This window comes from Loxodonta africana, chromosome 25 (assembly GCF_030014295.1).
Source record: "Loxodonta africana isolate mLoxAfr1 chromosome 25, mLoxAfr1.hap2, whole genome shotgun sequence".
Lineage (NCBI taxonomy): Eukaryota > Metazoa > Chordata > Mammalia > Proboscidea > Elephantidae > Loxodonta > Loxodonta africana.
Window position 1 is genome coordinate 29,523,542 of NC_087366.1, and position 16,920 is coordinate 29,540,461.

At 39.1% G+C, this 16,920-nt stretch overlaps 1 protein-coding gene across 4 annotated transcripts in view; it reads right to left on the minus strand.

Moving 5' to 3' along the window:
* Positions 1 to 16,920, minus strand: part of KLHL20 (kelch like family member 20) — a 71,354-nt gene that overhangs the window by 34,441 nt on the left and 19,993 nt on the right. Inside the window, exon 3 of one of the 4 annotated variants that reach the window (XM_023549274.2) lies at positions 3,990 to 4,122. The exons of the other annotated variants lie outside the window; for them this stretch is intronic. The gene's annotated coding sequence lies outside the window, so the exon portion shown is untranslated. The remainder of the gene's footprint in view (positions 1 to 3,989; positions 4,123 to 16,920) is intronic. 4 annotated transcript variants of the gene reach the window in all.

The window sequence follows — 16,920 nt, forward strand, 5'->3', positions numbered from 1 at the left end:
ATTCTGATGAAGACTAATTTATCTATCTTTTATTTTGCTGCTTCTGCTTTTGGTGTCAGTAATTCCATATGAATTTTCGGTTGGGCTTTTTCATGTCTACAAAAAAAAAGCTATTGGAATTTTGATAGGGTTTCCATCGAATCTGTAGATTCTTTGGGTAGTACTGGCATCTTAACGACATTGTCTTACAACCCATGAATATGGGATTTCTTTCAATTTATTTAGGTCTTTTTTAATTTCTTTCAGCAATGTTTTGTAGTTTTCAGTGTACAAGTCTTTCACCTCCCTGTTTCAATTTATTTCTAGGTATTTTATTCTTTTCGATATCTTTGTAAATGAATTGTTTTCTTAATTTCCTTTTCAGACTGTTCATTGTTGATGTATAGAAACACAACTGATTTTTGTGTTGATCTGGTACCCTGCCATTTTGCTGAATTCACTTATTAGCTCTAGTAGCTTTTTTGTGGATTCTTTGGGATTTTCTATATGTAGGATCATATCATCTGTAAAAAGGGATATTTACTTTTCCTTCCTGATTTTGATACCTTTTATTTATTTTTCTTGTCTTATACCTTTTTGTCCCTCATTCCCTCCAATACTGCCTACTTACGTTTAGTAGATTTTTTGCAGTAGGGCATTTTGATTAACTTCTCATTTCCTTTCATGTGTAATTTTTAGATATTTTCTTTGTAGTTACCATGGGGCTTAAGTTTAACATTCTAAGTTTATAACAACCTAGTTTAAACTGAAATTAACTTCACTAACATATAATAACTTTGTTCCAATATCACTCCTTCCTTTATGTGATGGTGTCACAAATTACATCTTTATACACTGTATGCCCAATAACATAAATTTATAATTACTTGTATTTGTATTTTAAATCTTGTAGGATATAGCAATGAGGGCAGTGGTGATTCAGTGGTAGAATGCCTGCCTTCTATGCAGGAGACCCAGGTTCAATTCCCAGACAATGAGCTGCCACCACTTTCTGTCAGTACACAGTTGCATGCAATAATGTAAACAGGTTTCAGTGAAGCTTCCAGACTAAGATGAACCAGGAAGAAAGGCCTGGTAATCTACTCCCCAAAAATCAGCCAATGAAAACCCTACGGATCACAATGATTTGATCCGTAACCTATCATGAGGATAGCGTGGGACTGAACAGTGATTCATCCCATTGTGCACAGGGTTGCCAAGAGTTGGGGGCCAATGTGATGGTAGCTAACAACAATGAAAAGGATATAACAAGAGTTACAAACGAAAAATACTATAAAGCTGGCCATTACTGGAGTTTTTTTTTTTCCTATGGCTTTGAGATACTGTCTAGTGTCCTTTTCATTCCAACCTGAAGGACATTTCTTCAGCAGTGCTTGCAAGGTAGATCTTCTGGTAGCAAACTCTCATAGTTTTTGTTTATCTGGGAATTACTTAATTGCATCCTCAGTTTATTTTTATTTTTTTATTATCGTTTGAGAATACATATACACAGCAGAGCAACAATTTCTACTTATATAATTCAGTGACGTTGATTACATTCTTCAAGTTGTATAACCATTCTCGCCCTCCTTTTCTGAATTGTGTCCTCAGTTTTGAAAGATAGTTTTGCCAGATATAGAATTCGTGGTTGACAGTTCTTTTCTTTCAGCACTTTAAATATGTCATCCCACTGTCTCCTGGCCTCCTTGGCTTCTGAGGAGAAATTGGCACTTAATCTTATTGAGGATCCTTTGTAGTCAATGATTTGCTTCTCTTGCTACTTTCAAGATTCTCTTTTTGTCTTTGCTTTTCAAAAGTTTGACTATAATGTCTCTTGGTATGGATCTCTTTGGGTTTATCCCACATGGAGTTCATCGAACTTCCTGGACGTGTAGATTCATGTTTTCTGTCTTATTTGGGAAGTTCTCAGCCATTATTTCTTTAAATCTTTCTGCACTTTTCTCTCTCCCTCGTCCTTCTGGGACTCCCATAATGTATCTGTTGGTCAGTTTGATGGTGTCCCACAAGTCCATTAGGTCCTTGTTGTGAACTGAACTGCATCCCCCAAAATATGTGTTTTAAATTCTAACCTCTATGCCTGTGGTTGGAGCCCTGGTGGTGCAGTAGTTAAGTGATACAGCTGCTAACCAAAAGGTTGGCAGTTCAAATCCACCAGTTGCTCACTGGAAACCCAATGGAGCAGTTCTGTTCCTCTAGTGTCGCTATAGGTTGGAATCAACTTGACAGCAACAGGTTTGGTTTTGGTTTTGGTTTTGTTTATGCCTGTGGTTATAATCCCATTTAGGAATAGGTTGTCTTTGTTATGTTAATAAGATAGGATTAGTATAGGGTATCCTGAATTAATCTTTTAAGAAAAAAACCAAACCAAACTCATTGCCGTCAAGTCAATTCCGACTCATAGTGACCCAACAGGACAGAGCGGGTTTCCAAGGAGCGGCTGGTGGATTCGAACTGCTGACCTTAACCACTTCATCACCAGGGCTCCAGTCAATCTCTTACAAGATATAAAAAGAGCAGATTAGGACAAGCAAGCAAGCAGAGATGGGGGAAGACTGCTGCCAAGCCACATAGAGATCTCCAAGGAACCATGAAACAGAAATTGAAGAGACAAGAACCTTCTCCCAGATGTGAGAGACAGAAAGCCTTCCCCTAGAGCTGGTGCCCTGAATTTGGACTTCTAGCCTCCTAGAAAATAAATCTCTCTTTGTTAAAGCCACCCACTTGTGGTAATTCTGTTACGGCAGCACTAAATAACCAAGACAGTCCTGTTCACTTTTTCTTTTTGCTCTTCAGACTCTATCAAATCGACTGTTTTATTTTCACGTTTGCTGATTTTTTTCTACCAGCTCAAACCTTCTGTTGAACTTCTGCAGTGAACTTTTCATTTCCGTTATTGTACTTTTCATTTTCAGTATTTGCTTGGTTCATTATTCCTATCTCCTTATTGATATTCCTTCTTTATTCATGTTATCATTTTCCAGATTTCCTTGAGCTCTTTGAGAATATTTAATACTATGGTTTTAAACTCTTTGTCAAGTAAATCTATTATCTGGATTTCCATGACAAAGAGTTCTGTTACTTTATTTTGTTCTTTTGGATGGACTATCCTTTCCTGTCTCTTTGTATGCCTTGTTATTTTGTTGTTGTTAAAGCCAGGACATTTGAATATTATAATGTGGTAACTCTGGGAATCAGATTATGCCCTCCACCAGGGTTTGCTGTTTGTTTTTTTTTTTAACTTTTGTTATTGTTTTCTTTTAATTGTCGAAGCCCATAGTGGCTCATTTGTTTAGTGACTTCCCTATTTTTGCAAAGATTGGCTTCCTGGTTGTACGTGGACATTGAAGTCTCTGTTCCTTAGCTTGTGCTCAGCTAATGTTTGTCAGAGATTTTCTTGAATGCCAGGGGAATAAAAATACCTCTCTGGCTCTTTGCAAATTAGCTTTGTGATAGGCCCCTTCCTTAAAACTTACACAACACTGAACATAGGGTTCAGCCCAACATGAAAGCACAGGGTCTTCTCAGGTAATTTCTAGGCACATGTCTTCCCTTGGGCATGAATATGGCTTTCTCAATTGCCCTGTATACATAGTGCTTTTAAAAGCCTTAATTTCTGTAAGAAACCTTTTCTCTGGCTTTTCTTTCCAGCCTATAGGCACCTTTTGTATGCCTTAGCTCCAGGCGGTTACATGTGGTTATAGCCTTTGGGCATTACCCACTACCTCTCCAGCCTGCCTGCAGTTATAATCCCATTTCAGCTTGAGTCAGCCCCCAGACAAGTTTGAAAAGGCACGCACAATAATTTACCAATAAAATCTGCTCTGCTTCATCCAGGGCCAAGGATTAGGTTCCCTCTCTGGAAGTGTAGGCCGCCACCATTTTAAGATGGCCACACTGAACCTGGGAGGGAGCGGGGCACAGGCGAGTAGAAAACCAGAGCGTCCCTACCACTTAGCTGTTGCCTTTCATTTGATTCAGTGTTCACTTACTTGCTGTAACTCTTTGACTGGATGGTTTGACCAAGTTGGTTTTGGTGTTTTTGTAGGGGTATGGGAGCATACAGCTGCTCATTCTGCCATCTCGCTCCACACTCCAAAGTTCATCTTCATTTAGAAATCCTTTCTTCATAGTTTATGAAAATTAAAACGGTAAGTAAGACGGCAGGGGAAATATTCATTTATTTAGCAGGACTCTTACAGGCCTCCTGACTGAATTTTGTTAGACAAATTTGGTGTTAGAGATATTAAACATGACAACAAGCCTCATTTGTTTAAAAGTACTATACATGCCAACTCGTTCCCACCAATGAGTCTGAATCAAGATTACAAAAGGGATGCATAGATCCATAAATAGATAATGCTGTATTTACAAATAAGTAGTTTTCTAAAAATTTCACTTTATGTTGGCGTTTTGGAGGTCTGTATTTTTCTAATGTAAAGTGCTGCAAATAGGGGCTAGGCCTGGTTGTAAATTCAATTCAGAAGAATTAAGAGATGAAATAGAAAATATTGGCATACATTCCATTTTCAGTTGTGTGTGCATAAACACACAAAATTATACATATTTACATATGTTGGGTCCCTTTGTATACTGTAGGCCATATCAAAAGAATTTAAAAGCCACTGATGTAGAGTTCTGGCCCAAGTTTTGAGGCCCAAGTTACAATGGCCAAGAGGTACAAGGGAGAAGGAAAAGGAACATCTCTCTTTAGGACTACCTGAAGCAAAGTTGTAGGACTTTTGCTTTTACAATTTTGTTTCTGATATCCTCCTATCTCAATTTCTATAGCTTTTTCTCACTTGTCTTTAGTTAACCTTGGGGCATCTCACCCTTTCCCCTATTTTAGCTCATTGCCCCAAAGTGTTCTGGGCTCCTAAATTATCTATTTCTTATCCACATCCCCCAAACCAAAACTGTATTCTTTTAATAAAGTTAATTCTAAGACCGTGTAGGGAAAAAATCATATTAAACTAACTCACTTGACTATATGAATAAGACAAATTCCTGAACTTTCTCAAAGGTCTTTCTATATTTAAAAGAAGATGCCCAACCTCATTTTAATTCATCTAATTTTGGACAGAAAAATAGGTAAAAGTAAAAACACTATAAAATTCAAAGTAGAGAGAGGGCCTTTATTCTCTAATAAAAGTATTATGTAACTATTACATTAAAAACAAAAAACAAAGAAGTGTATAAAGTAAAAAGTGAATGTCTTCCCCTTAACGTCAACTGTTGCACGGGGTAGCCTTTAACAATACAGAGTGCCTCCTTTCAGTTATTTTTGTATGCGCAACCATGACAGATAGAGTTAACTGTGCCTGTGGAACAAAACAGCTGTTAAAATATTACCATCTAGAAGTTGTGTAAACAGGAACCACACCCTGTCGACATGAAACAAGGTTGAAAAAACCCACAAATTACTATCTCCTTCTTAGTGTTCTTCTAGTCCCTTCCCCCTTTACAGGCTCCACATGTGTGGAAGAACAAAGCGTGACCACCATTTAACCTTCCTTAGCCCTCCAAAGATGGTGATGTAGTATTGAAGAGCAGTGTGCTTGCGCTATATCCCATAATAAGTGATGCCAAGGGCTGCCGAAAGGACTCCATCTTGAATATCAGTGGGTTCCATCTTGGATTCCAGATGCACTCACAACCTAATTAGCATGCACTGGTATTCTGAGAAGTACCCGCTCCTTGAAAGAAGCCCACTAAATATTCATTACTCTACTGTCTCCACCAAACCCATATAAGCCCTAGCCTTGCTTCCCTTTTCAAGTCAGCCTTTTGGAGAGGCTTAGTACCCTGCTGACTCCTTTTGCTTGACTCAAGCAAAAATAAAGCTTGCTGAAGATCAAGTTTGCCTTTCGTGTGTATTCTTAACTTGGGAAAAGACAAGGACCCTTTGTGTCAGATTGGCTATTGGTAATACCATGTTTATATTTACATATACAATATCAATGGTTATTATACTATACATAATGCTCTTGTTATGCTTTTTCATTCAATAATATATCATGGGAAACAGAAGATAATCCAGATCTCTTCCTGACTAGGCACTGTTGTTGTTGTTGTTAGGTGCTGTCTTAGTCATCTAGTGCTGCTATAACAGAAATACCACAATTGGGAGGCTTTATCAAACAGGAGTTTATTCTCTCATAGTCTAGGAGGTTAGAAGTTCGAATTCAGGGCATCAGCTCCAGAGGAAGGCTTTCTCTTCTCTGTTGGCTCTGGAGGAAAGTCCTTGTCCTCAATCTTCCCCGGTCTAGGAACTTTTCAGCTCAGGGACCCTGGGTCCAAAGGACACGTGCTCCTGGTTCTGGTTTCTTGGTGGTATGAGGTCCCCACGTCTCTCTGTTCGCTTCTCTCTTTTATATTTCAAAAGAGATTAGCTTAAGACACTATCTAATCTTGTAGATCTCATCAATATAACTGCCACTAATCCATCTCATTACATCATAGTGATAGGATTTACAACACATAGGGAAATCACATTAGATGACAAAATTAGATAGACAATCATATAATACGGAGAATCATGACCTAGCCAAGTTGACAGATATTTCTGGGGGACACAATTCAACCCACGACAGGTGCTGTTGAGTTGGTTCTGGCTCATAGTGACCCTATAGGACAGAGCAGAACTGCCCTATAGGGTTTCCAAGGAGCGGCTGGTGGATTTGAACTGACCTTTTGGTTAGCAGCCAAGCTCTTAACCACTACTCCACCAGGGCTCTACTCTGCACTATTCCAGTATTCTTCTTCACAGATTCTCCTACTCTTTTGCTTCTGAAGGCACAAATTCTTCCAGTGTTCTAAGATTTTGTGTTCTGTTGTTTTGGATTTTTAAACAAAGGCTTTAGAATGTAGTGATAGCTAGAGCTTGGGCAGCTACTTGTACACTGTGGAAGTCAGACGTTTTCTGTAGATGTTAAGTATGTGGGCTAGAGCACACATTCTTGAGAGGCTGTAATTATTATTCTCCTTTAAAAAGGAATCTTAAAAAAAGGGGGGGGGAACCTATATCATACTCAAATTTGATAAACACTACATTATAGGAACAGGACATATATATATGTATTTTTTTTTTTTTTTCTCTCTCTCTCTCTCATTCTCTATATAAATATAAAACCAAGCCCACTGTTGTGGAGTCTATTCTGATGCACAGCAACCCTACGGGACAGAGGAGAACTGCACCATAGGGTTTCCAAGGCTGTGAATCTTTACGGAAGCAGACTGCCACATCTTTCTACTGTGGAACGGCTGATGGGTTCAACCCACCAACCTGACCTTTTGGTTAGTAGTTGAGTGTTTTAACCACTTTGCCACCTGGGCTCCATATATATGTATACAAGTTTTACAAGTTGATGTTATCCACAAGTCTTTAGTGAAACTGTTCCTCCTTGCTTGGCATAATCTGTTACTTGAGCTTGATGAGTAGAGATCAATCTGGACTACAATGGGTCATCAGATTATCTAGCATAGTGCCCTCCTTTTACAGATAAAGACACTGATACAGGCTATGGGACTTGCTCAAAATCAGGAAGCTTTCAGTAGCAGAGCAGGTTTCCTGATGGTTTTGGATAAACCACGGCTACCTCCTGAGATACTGTGACTGTTTAATAAACGTGATTCATGTGAGTGTGGGGAGACAGGGAAGATATGCTCATATGCTGGGTTTGTAGGATTATTTAGCAATTTGAAAGAATGTATTAGTTTGTTTTTCTTTCTTATAGATTATCGGACTTTCTGTACAACTCTTTTTAAGAGTCCAGGGAACTATACTAAATGCAGATTTTTATGATCCAGTAATCATAAAGAACTTTACCAGTAAAATATTAGAAAAGTCAAATCACTTAGTAAAAAAGGCCTACAAAATGAATTTCAGATTTAAGGAAACAAACATAACAAAATTAAACCTTAGTCCTCCCTTTTCTAGTTAAAAACAACTGAGATGTTCTAAGCAATTTTCAGAATTACCTTTAAGTATTTCTAAAATATAAACAAACAAACATAACCTGATTGCCGTTGAGTTGATTCCAGTTCATGGTATGACAGAGTAGAACCGCTCTGTAGGATTTTCTTGGCTGTAATATTAATGGAAGCAGGTCACCAGGCCTTTCTTCCAGGCTGTGAATCTTTACGGAAGCAGGCTGCCGCATCTTTCTCCCATGGAATGGCTGGGGGGTTCAATCCGCCGACCTGACCTTTCACTTAGTAGTTAAAGTGGTTTAATCACTCTGCCACCAGGGCTTCATATGTACGTATATAAGTTTTACAAGTTGATGTTATCCACTAGGTGGATTTGAGCCACCAACCTTTAGGTTAGTAGTTGAGCACAAACCATTTGCACCACCCAGGGACCTTTTTTCTAAAAAAAAGTTTTTTTATTCTAAAACATAGTCAAGAGTTTATTACCTTTAAAGGAGTTATTCCAGACAATATATAAGGGATGTAAATTTATATCTTATATTTGCATTTCATATGTAGAAATTAGGGTGCTAACTTACTAGATAAAAATCACAAATTAAAATATTGACAAACACAGTACAGTAAAACCTGCGAAAGCCAGAATCTGTGTGAGGTAGATACCTGTCAGAGAAGGAAAACTCAATATTTTCTGCTTACAGATAGTGACAGAAAAGTGGTAAGCTGCATCTTGTCAAAGGCGGAAAACCTGCAAGACCTGGAAAAACAAGGCAGTCCCACCAAGCTCTGGCTTTCACAGGTTTCACTGTATTAAAAAAAAAAAAATCACAAATTAAAATATTGACAAACACAGTACAGTAAAACCTGCGAAAGCCAGAATCTGTGGGAGGTAGATACCTGTCAGAGAAGGAAAACTCCAATATTTTCTGCTTACAGATAGTGACAGAAAAGTGGTAAGCTGCATCCTGTCAAAGGCGGAAAACCTGCAAGACCTGGAAAAACAAGGCAGTCCCACCAAGCTCTGGGTTTCACAGGTTTCACTGTATTAGAACTAAGATATTTAGATTTTCATAATCATCACACTGTTATCTATAAATATGCAGAGAAAAGAGAATCTATGCCATTCATTTAACATGGTAATTATAAGGTCCTTGGGTGGCAAAGTTTGCGTTTAACTGCTAACTTAAAGGTTGATAGTTTGAACCCACTCAGTGTCACTGTGGAAGACAGGTCTGGCAATCTGCTTTCCTTAAGATTTTGCTAAGAACTCACTCCATTACCCTCTTGAACACCTTCACAACAATCATTTCCACTCACTGTTGCAGTGAGAACAAAATGTTCAGGTATCCACATCTACCACAGGGCCATGTCCTTTAAGAGAGGCTGGCTTTGTCCCCCAGAGTAAATCTTATTTAGCCTAATGTGATAATAGTTAATTAGGAATTTTCCTGATGTACTTTGAGGAAGGTTTTCTACCTAATGAACAAAATTCATGTTTCTAAAAACAAAACAAAACAAAAAGATTACAGCCAAGAAAACCCTATGGAGCAGTTCTACTCTAATACGTGAAGTCGCCATGAGTCAGAATCAACTGAAAGGCAACTAAAAACATGAATGTTCTTTTAACAAACATTTACTAATTTCTTATAATGTACAAAACATTGTGCAACAGGCTGGAAAATGCAAAAAAATATAAAAAGGCAATCAGGGAACCTAATTATCTAGAAGGGGAAATATAAAGACAGGGTGGTGGTGGTGGTGGTGGTAGGCGCCGTCGAGTCGGTTCCAACTGACAGTGATCCTACGCACAACAGAACGAAACACTGCCCGGTCCTGCGCCATCCTTACAATCATTATTATGCTCGAGACCATTGTTGCAGCCACTGTGTCAATCTACCTCATTGAGGGTCTTCCTCTTTTCTACTGACCCTATACTTTGCCAAGTACGATGTCCTTCTCCAGAGACTGATCCCTCCTGAGAACACGTCCAAAGAATGTAAGATGCAGTCTCGCCATCCTTGCTTCTAAGGAGCATTCTGGTTGTACTTCTTCCAAGACAGATTTGTTCGTTCTTCTGGCAGTCCATGGTATATTCAATATTCTTCGCCAACAATTATCTCGAAGGGGAAATATAAAGATAGGGTAGCCAATATAAAAAATGTGGCTCTGTTTTTCAGTGGCTGTGAGGTCCTAGAGACTCCAGCCTGACTGGGGTCATCAGACCTCACTGTTCCCATCCCCTTGACTCCCTCAGAAGTGCCTTAAAAAGGACCCCTCCCCCACCAAAATGTGATTCAGAAAGGCAAAATCTATCAATATCATTCAAGAAAGATCGTGGATATGGTTACTACGAGGGCATGTATTTTGTTGAGAAGTTGGAATATTACACTGGGTTTTCCCAGAGCTTAGGTGAAATATTCCATCCTCCATGCTCCAGATCACATTTCTAACTCTATACACATAAAGGAGCCTTCCGACGAATAGTTCTTCCAAAGGTATCACGTTATTTAAAAGGGGGGCAGGTGACTCAAGCATTCTGATCACGGGGTTTTAAATCAGTCTCATGTGAGTCTCTCTCAGAGCCTAATCATCCATGACTGTATTGAGATGGTCTAATATCTGGTCTGCAAGGGACAGTATCCCTATCAGTTCACTACCCCGCAAAGGTGAAGCACTGACACGAGCTATAGTCTAATAAAACATTAGGGTGCTGAAAAGTCCTCTGGGAAGAATGGGAGAAGGGTCTAAAAGGATATTGTGGGAAGAAGAAACTGCACGTACATTACAATGTCACAACGTGAAAACAAAAAAAGTGGTTTTTCCTTCCTCCAACAGCAATCTATTCTTTCTAAATACATACTTGTAAGTTTAATCTTTCTATGCTCAGCCTCTGCCCACAAGCGATTCTCTTAGAGTATGAACTGTTAATAATTCCTGACATCTGGGAGAAACACCACTGTTTATGCTTGACAATTCAAAGACTGAAACATAAAGCTGAGCAGTTAAAGGATAATTTTTACTACCCACATGAACAATCAAGAAAGCTTTTAACCATAGTGCTTTGTGCCTTGTCTGTAGCAGATGCTGAAAGAATAAATCACAGTTAACAGTGGTACAATCAAGCTTCTTTAAAAAAAAACAAAAAAACCCATTAAAGACAAGAACAATTCACAAATGCCAATACTGACATTGCATGTTTAAATTAAAGCATTATTGTTACGACCTTAATTACATACACAAAGATGGTACCACTGAACTCAGAAAGAAAAAAATTTATTATTTCATGTAATTACAATTTGGGTAAGCTAATTTCTACATATTTAGTTTTTTCTTTTTAAAAGTATACCATAGCAAAAAAAAAAAAATCCTCTGTTATTATTGCATTTAGTATAGATTCTGGCTTTTAACAATGGGTAATTTCTATACTTTTATGAACTATCTGGTTTGCAACCTTAGAAAGTAATTCCCTTAAATGTGGCCATTTTCTAAAGTTCTGCCCTTAGACCTCTGTCTCTATACACATCCTTGGGGAAGTTCATCTAATGCCACGGCTCTCATCATCCACATGTCAATGGCAAATGGATTCTTAACTCCTACCTGGGTAACTATCTCATTTAGATCCATTTGAATGTTCCACCATTACTCAAACTCAATATGGTTCATTAATATATCTAAAACTGATTCCTTGATTTGCTTCTACCTGCCCCTTGTGCCTCTCCCATAGTTTTCCCCAAATGAATAAAAGACAACTTCATTCCTCCACTTGCTCAGGCCAAAAGCCTTGGAGCCCCTCCCCTTCCACACATGCTCAAACCTAATCCATCAGCAAATCCTGTCATTCTACCTCAAAAGATAACAGCCAATTCAACTATTTCTTTACATCTGCACCAATCTAATCCAGGCTATCATCATCTCTTTCTTACCTGGACTACTGCAATAGCTTCCTAATTGGTCTTCTTGCTTCCATCTGTATCAATTTATATTCTTTTCGCTATGCAATAGCTAAAGTGATCCTTTAGAAAAGATTGTCACTCCTATGTTCAAAACCCTCTAAACACTCACAGAAAACACTAAACCCTACCTTCTACATGGCTCTTCCCCGGCTACCTCTCTGAATTCATCTGTTCTCCAGCCACACACACTTCCTGGTTGTTTTTGGAACATGCCAAGGCTTCTCTTGCTTCAGAACTGTATTACTTCTTCTTGAAAGGTTCTTTCCTCAAATATCTGCACAGTTCACTTCTTCATTTCCTTCAGGTTTCTATTCAAATGTCCACTTACCAGGTTACCCCATATGAAATAGCATCTAAAAAACAGCATCTACCACCCCTCTATTCCTATTTCCTTTACCTTTGTAAAAATTTTCTTCATAAATGTTACCTCTTGATAGAGTAAATTCACTCTCTCCCCCAACTAGACTCTAAGTTCTATGAGAACAAAAGCTTTAGTTGGATTCAAGTGTACCCTACCACCTGAATCCAGTGCTCATTAAACGGCTGTTAAATGAATTAAACTTTTCTTTCTGCCAAAATAAACTATATTCTTCAAACTTTCTTGTTTAGTTGTCTTGAAAGAATACCAGGTTTGTAGCCAGCCAAAAACAAAACAAACTCATTGCCATTGAGTCAATTCCAACCCACAGTGACCCCACAGAACAGAGAATTGTCCCACAGGGTTTCCAAGGAGTGGCTAGTGGATTCGAACTGCTGACCTTTTGGTTAGTAGCCATAGCTTTTAACCACTGGGCCACCAGGGCCAGCCAAACAGAGATTCAAATCATATCTCCATCGTTTACTAGGTATAACTTTGGGCAAATTACTTAACCTCCCTGATTCTGAAGTTCATCATTTGTAATATGGGGATAATTACACTTAACTCACAAGTAGTGACAGTGTTGGGATTTGTTTGACTGCAGGTCCTCTGGCTCCAAACTCTGTGCTTAATTATCCCAAACTGTCTTGGGCAATTGGACAGAGTATTTGAAATGGGAATTACCCTGGAAATCTGGTCTCTGTGGTATTCTTAAAACAGAGATAAAGCAAGAACACTGCCATATGGCTGGACTATGCCATGAGAATAATGAGAGGGAATACCGGTAGGGTGGGACTTGAAGGAGTACCTCTACATTTAGATATTCTGAGCTGTATTTAATTCTAGAAATTATATTTAATTCTATACAGTAGCTATTCTGGTGGTGCAGTGGTTAAAGCACTCAGCTGTTAACCAAAAAGTTGGCGGTTTGAACCCCCCAGCAGCTCGGCAAGAGAAAGATGTGGCAGTCTGCTTCTGTAAAGATTTACAGCCTTGGAAGCCCTAATGGGCAGCTCTGTCCTACAGGGTAGCTATGAGTCAGAATCAATTCGACAGCAATGGGTTTGGTTTTTTCTCTCTGCTACTTGCTTTAGTAAATGTGCACAAACTTTAAAAAATCTAAGCCCATGTCCACCACTATTCTCATCGTGTCCAAAGGGTCCAAATGGCAGAAAAGTACATTTTTTCTGGGTACCTCTAAAGAGAAATTATAATAGGGGCTCTAGAAACAGGCTGTGTTCATACTTTGCCACAATATATATCAACAGCTTTGTTGGCAGTCCAATGGAATAAACACTCTAAAATCTTATGGGGGTAGGAAGGGGATTGAACTGTAGATTAATAGATATGCATTTCCAAAAGTGCTAGATGCCAGTAAAAGAGGGTTTCCCCCCGCACTTCTGCTAATGTAAAGTTTATTTGGGGGTGGGGTGGGACGGGGTGGGTCTTCAGTATCAAACACTTCCAGAGCCAGGCACTGAAGGCAAATGAATGAAACCAGTAAGTGTGACTAACTAGAGAGTGGAAAGAGGGCAACTGCTATTTTGTTCCAGGAGGGAATAACAAGATTTTTCAATTTTTCAAGCAAGGCTAGAAATCTTCTGATTTTTCAATGTGGTACATTAATTCAAAATAATTCTTAAACACACGTAGCCACATAAAACACATCTGTGTATGGAACAACGGGCTACCAGTTTGTGCTCTTTTCTCTAGGGGCTGAGAGAATTAATTTTAGATATAAACTTGAAGAGACGGAATCCCAATGCTCCCCAGGAAGAGCAGAATCCTAGGAAACGTTTTAATTAAAGGGAGCAAGTTTTATTGTCCAAGTAAAATGTATCTAGAGAAACAAACAAACCCCTCCCCCCCCCAAAAAAACCATTGCCATTGAGCTGATTTCAATTCATAGCGATTCTGTAGGACAGAAGAGAACTACCTCAGAGGGTTTCCAATGGTGTAATCTTTATGGAAGCAAACTGCCACATTTTTCTCCTGCGGAGCAGCTGGTGGGTTTGAACTGCTGACTCTTTGGCTAGCAGCTGTGTGTTTAACCGCTGCACCAGCAGGGCTCTTAGAAAAACTAAAGAATCTCAAATTATTTGCTCTTTCAACCTGTGAATTTCTATGCCATTACTGACCTAATGAAATTATAAATACACAGGAAAAAAATTCAGCTCAAATAACATTTTTAATTACCTTAATTTGCAGGGCTAATCTAAATGCATTTTAAGTCTGAAGGAAGCAAGAGAAAAGATTATTCTGGACTCTATCCACAGTTAATAAACTAGGAGACTAAATAGCGTTTGACTTCTCCCATAAAACAACTTTGGCAATTCTGGGAAAGAATTAGTATTTCTTAAATGAAAAGGGTACAAAATCTGCTAATATTAACTTTGGCAGATTCTATATTCTTTTCATTTCAAGATAAATTCTGGTAATAGTATATTTTACCATCAATTATCTCAAGCTTTAACATAACCCTGATTTCGTTCCTCCACCCAACCACATGCTTCAGGCGAAACCGACCATATCCCCAAGCTTTAAAGATGGAACCTTAATTCTCTTAAATCAATTAGCTGATAGCATTCCCTTACCTAAGCTGGCCATCAAGCTGAAGAAACAAATTTACATTCTGTGATTACAGGAAGAGTTTCTTCTGCTGGGTGTTAAAAAGGAAAATGTAGTGTTGGTAGCGGTGGCAGGGGGAGGGCAGATCAGTATTAGCTTAGGAAGAAGCTGACACTGCAGGAGTGAAACAGAAAGAACCTGGGTCCAATATGCTATTATTGAGCCACTGAATCAACCAACCCTGGAGCCCAACCAACCTCTGGGGTGCCTGTCATGAAAATAAAACATTTCTATATTGGTTAAGCCAGTTTGAGTTAGGGTTTTGTGTTACTTTCTGCCCAAAACATTCTGATACTAAAAAATAGCAGTTAAAATGTAAAACAGCAAAATTAGTCACATGTTCTAAATTTACTAACCAACTTGAGTACGGAAAGTTACTCTTGTTTTGAACTGGTCAGCTACTCCCGTATGGTTCTCCCTCCATTATTGTCAAATTTTCTAAATAGACTATTGAGAGATTAGAACTGTGGTTTGAATTTGTACCTTTTCTTCAACTGAAGTAAAAATGTGGGATGAAGACTAGAAGACTTTCTTCATTGACTCATCGCCCAACTCGTATCAGGCTGTTATACCAAGTTTTCAAATACTGGGTTTCTCTGACCCCAGCATGAGTTAGAATCAATGCGACAGCAACTAACAGCAAGGGGCAACAGCCACAAAGGGGTGTTTCATAAAAATGCAGATTCTTAAGAGGGTTTAGAGAACCAGAATCTTTGGGGGTATGGCTCCAGAATCTGCATTTAACAAGCAGGTAATCTTTAAAAAAAATTTTGTTGTTCAGAATATACACAGCAAAACACACACCAATTCAAGCATTTCTACATTGTCGTGGATTGGATTGTGTCCCCCCAAAATATCTGTCAACTTGGCTAGGTCATGATTCCCAGTATTGTATGACTGTCTACCATTTTGTCATCTGATGTGATTTTCCTATGTGTTGTAAATCCTATCACTACGATGCAGTGAGATGGATTAGTGGCAGCATGTTGATTACATCTACAAGATTAGACAGTGTCTTAACAACACATAATACAGGAGAGGTCAGCACAATTGGACTAAACCAAAAGCAGTTTCCTGAATAAACTGAACACTTCAAAGGCCAGCGTAGCAGAAGCGGGGGTTTGGGGACCATGGTTTCAGGGGACATCTAAGTCAACTGGCAACAAAACCTATTAAGAAAACATTCTGCATCCCACTTTGGAGAGCGGCGTCTGGGGTCAATTTGATCCCATATAGATAGTGCTTAAAAGAGCGTAATGCTCAAGGCAGACATTTTTTATTAGTTAAACTATTGCTCAGTTTTAAGAAGACTTCAGAGAGTGTTTTCTGTTTATTTTAAAAATTATCTCAGGGCCACAATACTTGGGAAACCAGCACAACTTGTCCTACGCAAGGTCACAGAAGCTCCATAGACATATCCAAACTCCCTGAGGGACTGAATTACTGGGCTGAGAGCTGTGGGGACCATGGTCTCGGGGAACATCTAGCTCAACTGGCATAAACATAGTTTATAAAGAAAATGTTCTACATTCTACTGTGATGAGTAGCATCTGAGGTCTTAAAAGCTTGCGAGTGGCCATCTAAAATACTCTACTGGTCTTACCCTGTCTGGAGAAAGAGAGAATGAAGAAAACCAAAGACGCAAGGGAAAGATTAGTTCAAATGACTACTGGACCACAACTACCACAGCCTCCACTAGACTGAGTCCAGCACAACTAGATGGTGCCAGGCTACCACCACTGACTATTCTGACAAGTATCAGAACAGAGGTTCCCAGACAGAGCTGGGGAAAAATGTAGAACAAAATTCTAACTCATAAAAAAGATTAAACTTACCAGCCTGATGGAGACTAGAGAAGCCCCGCGAGTATGGCCCCCAGACACCCTTTTTAGCTCAGTAATGATGTCACTCCTGAGGTTCACCCTTCAGCCAAAGATTAGACAGGCCCATAACTCAAAATGAGACTAAAGGGGCACACCAGCCCAGGGGCAAGGACTAGAAGGCAGGAGGGGACAGGAAAGCTGGTAACAGGGAACTCAAGGTCAAGAAGGGGGA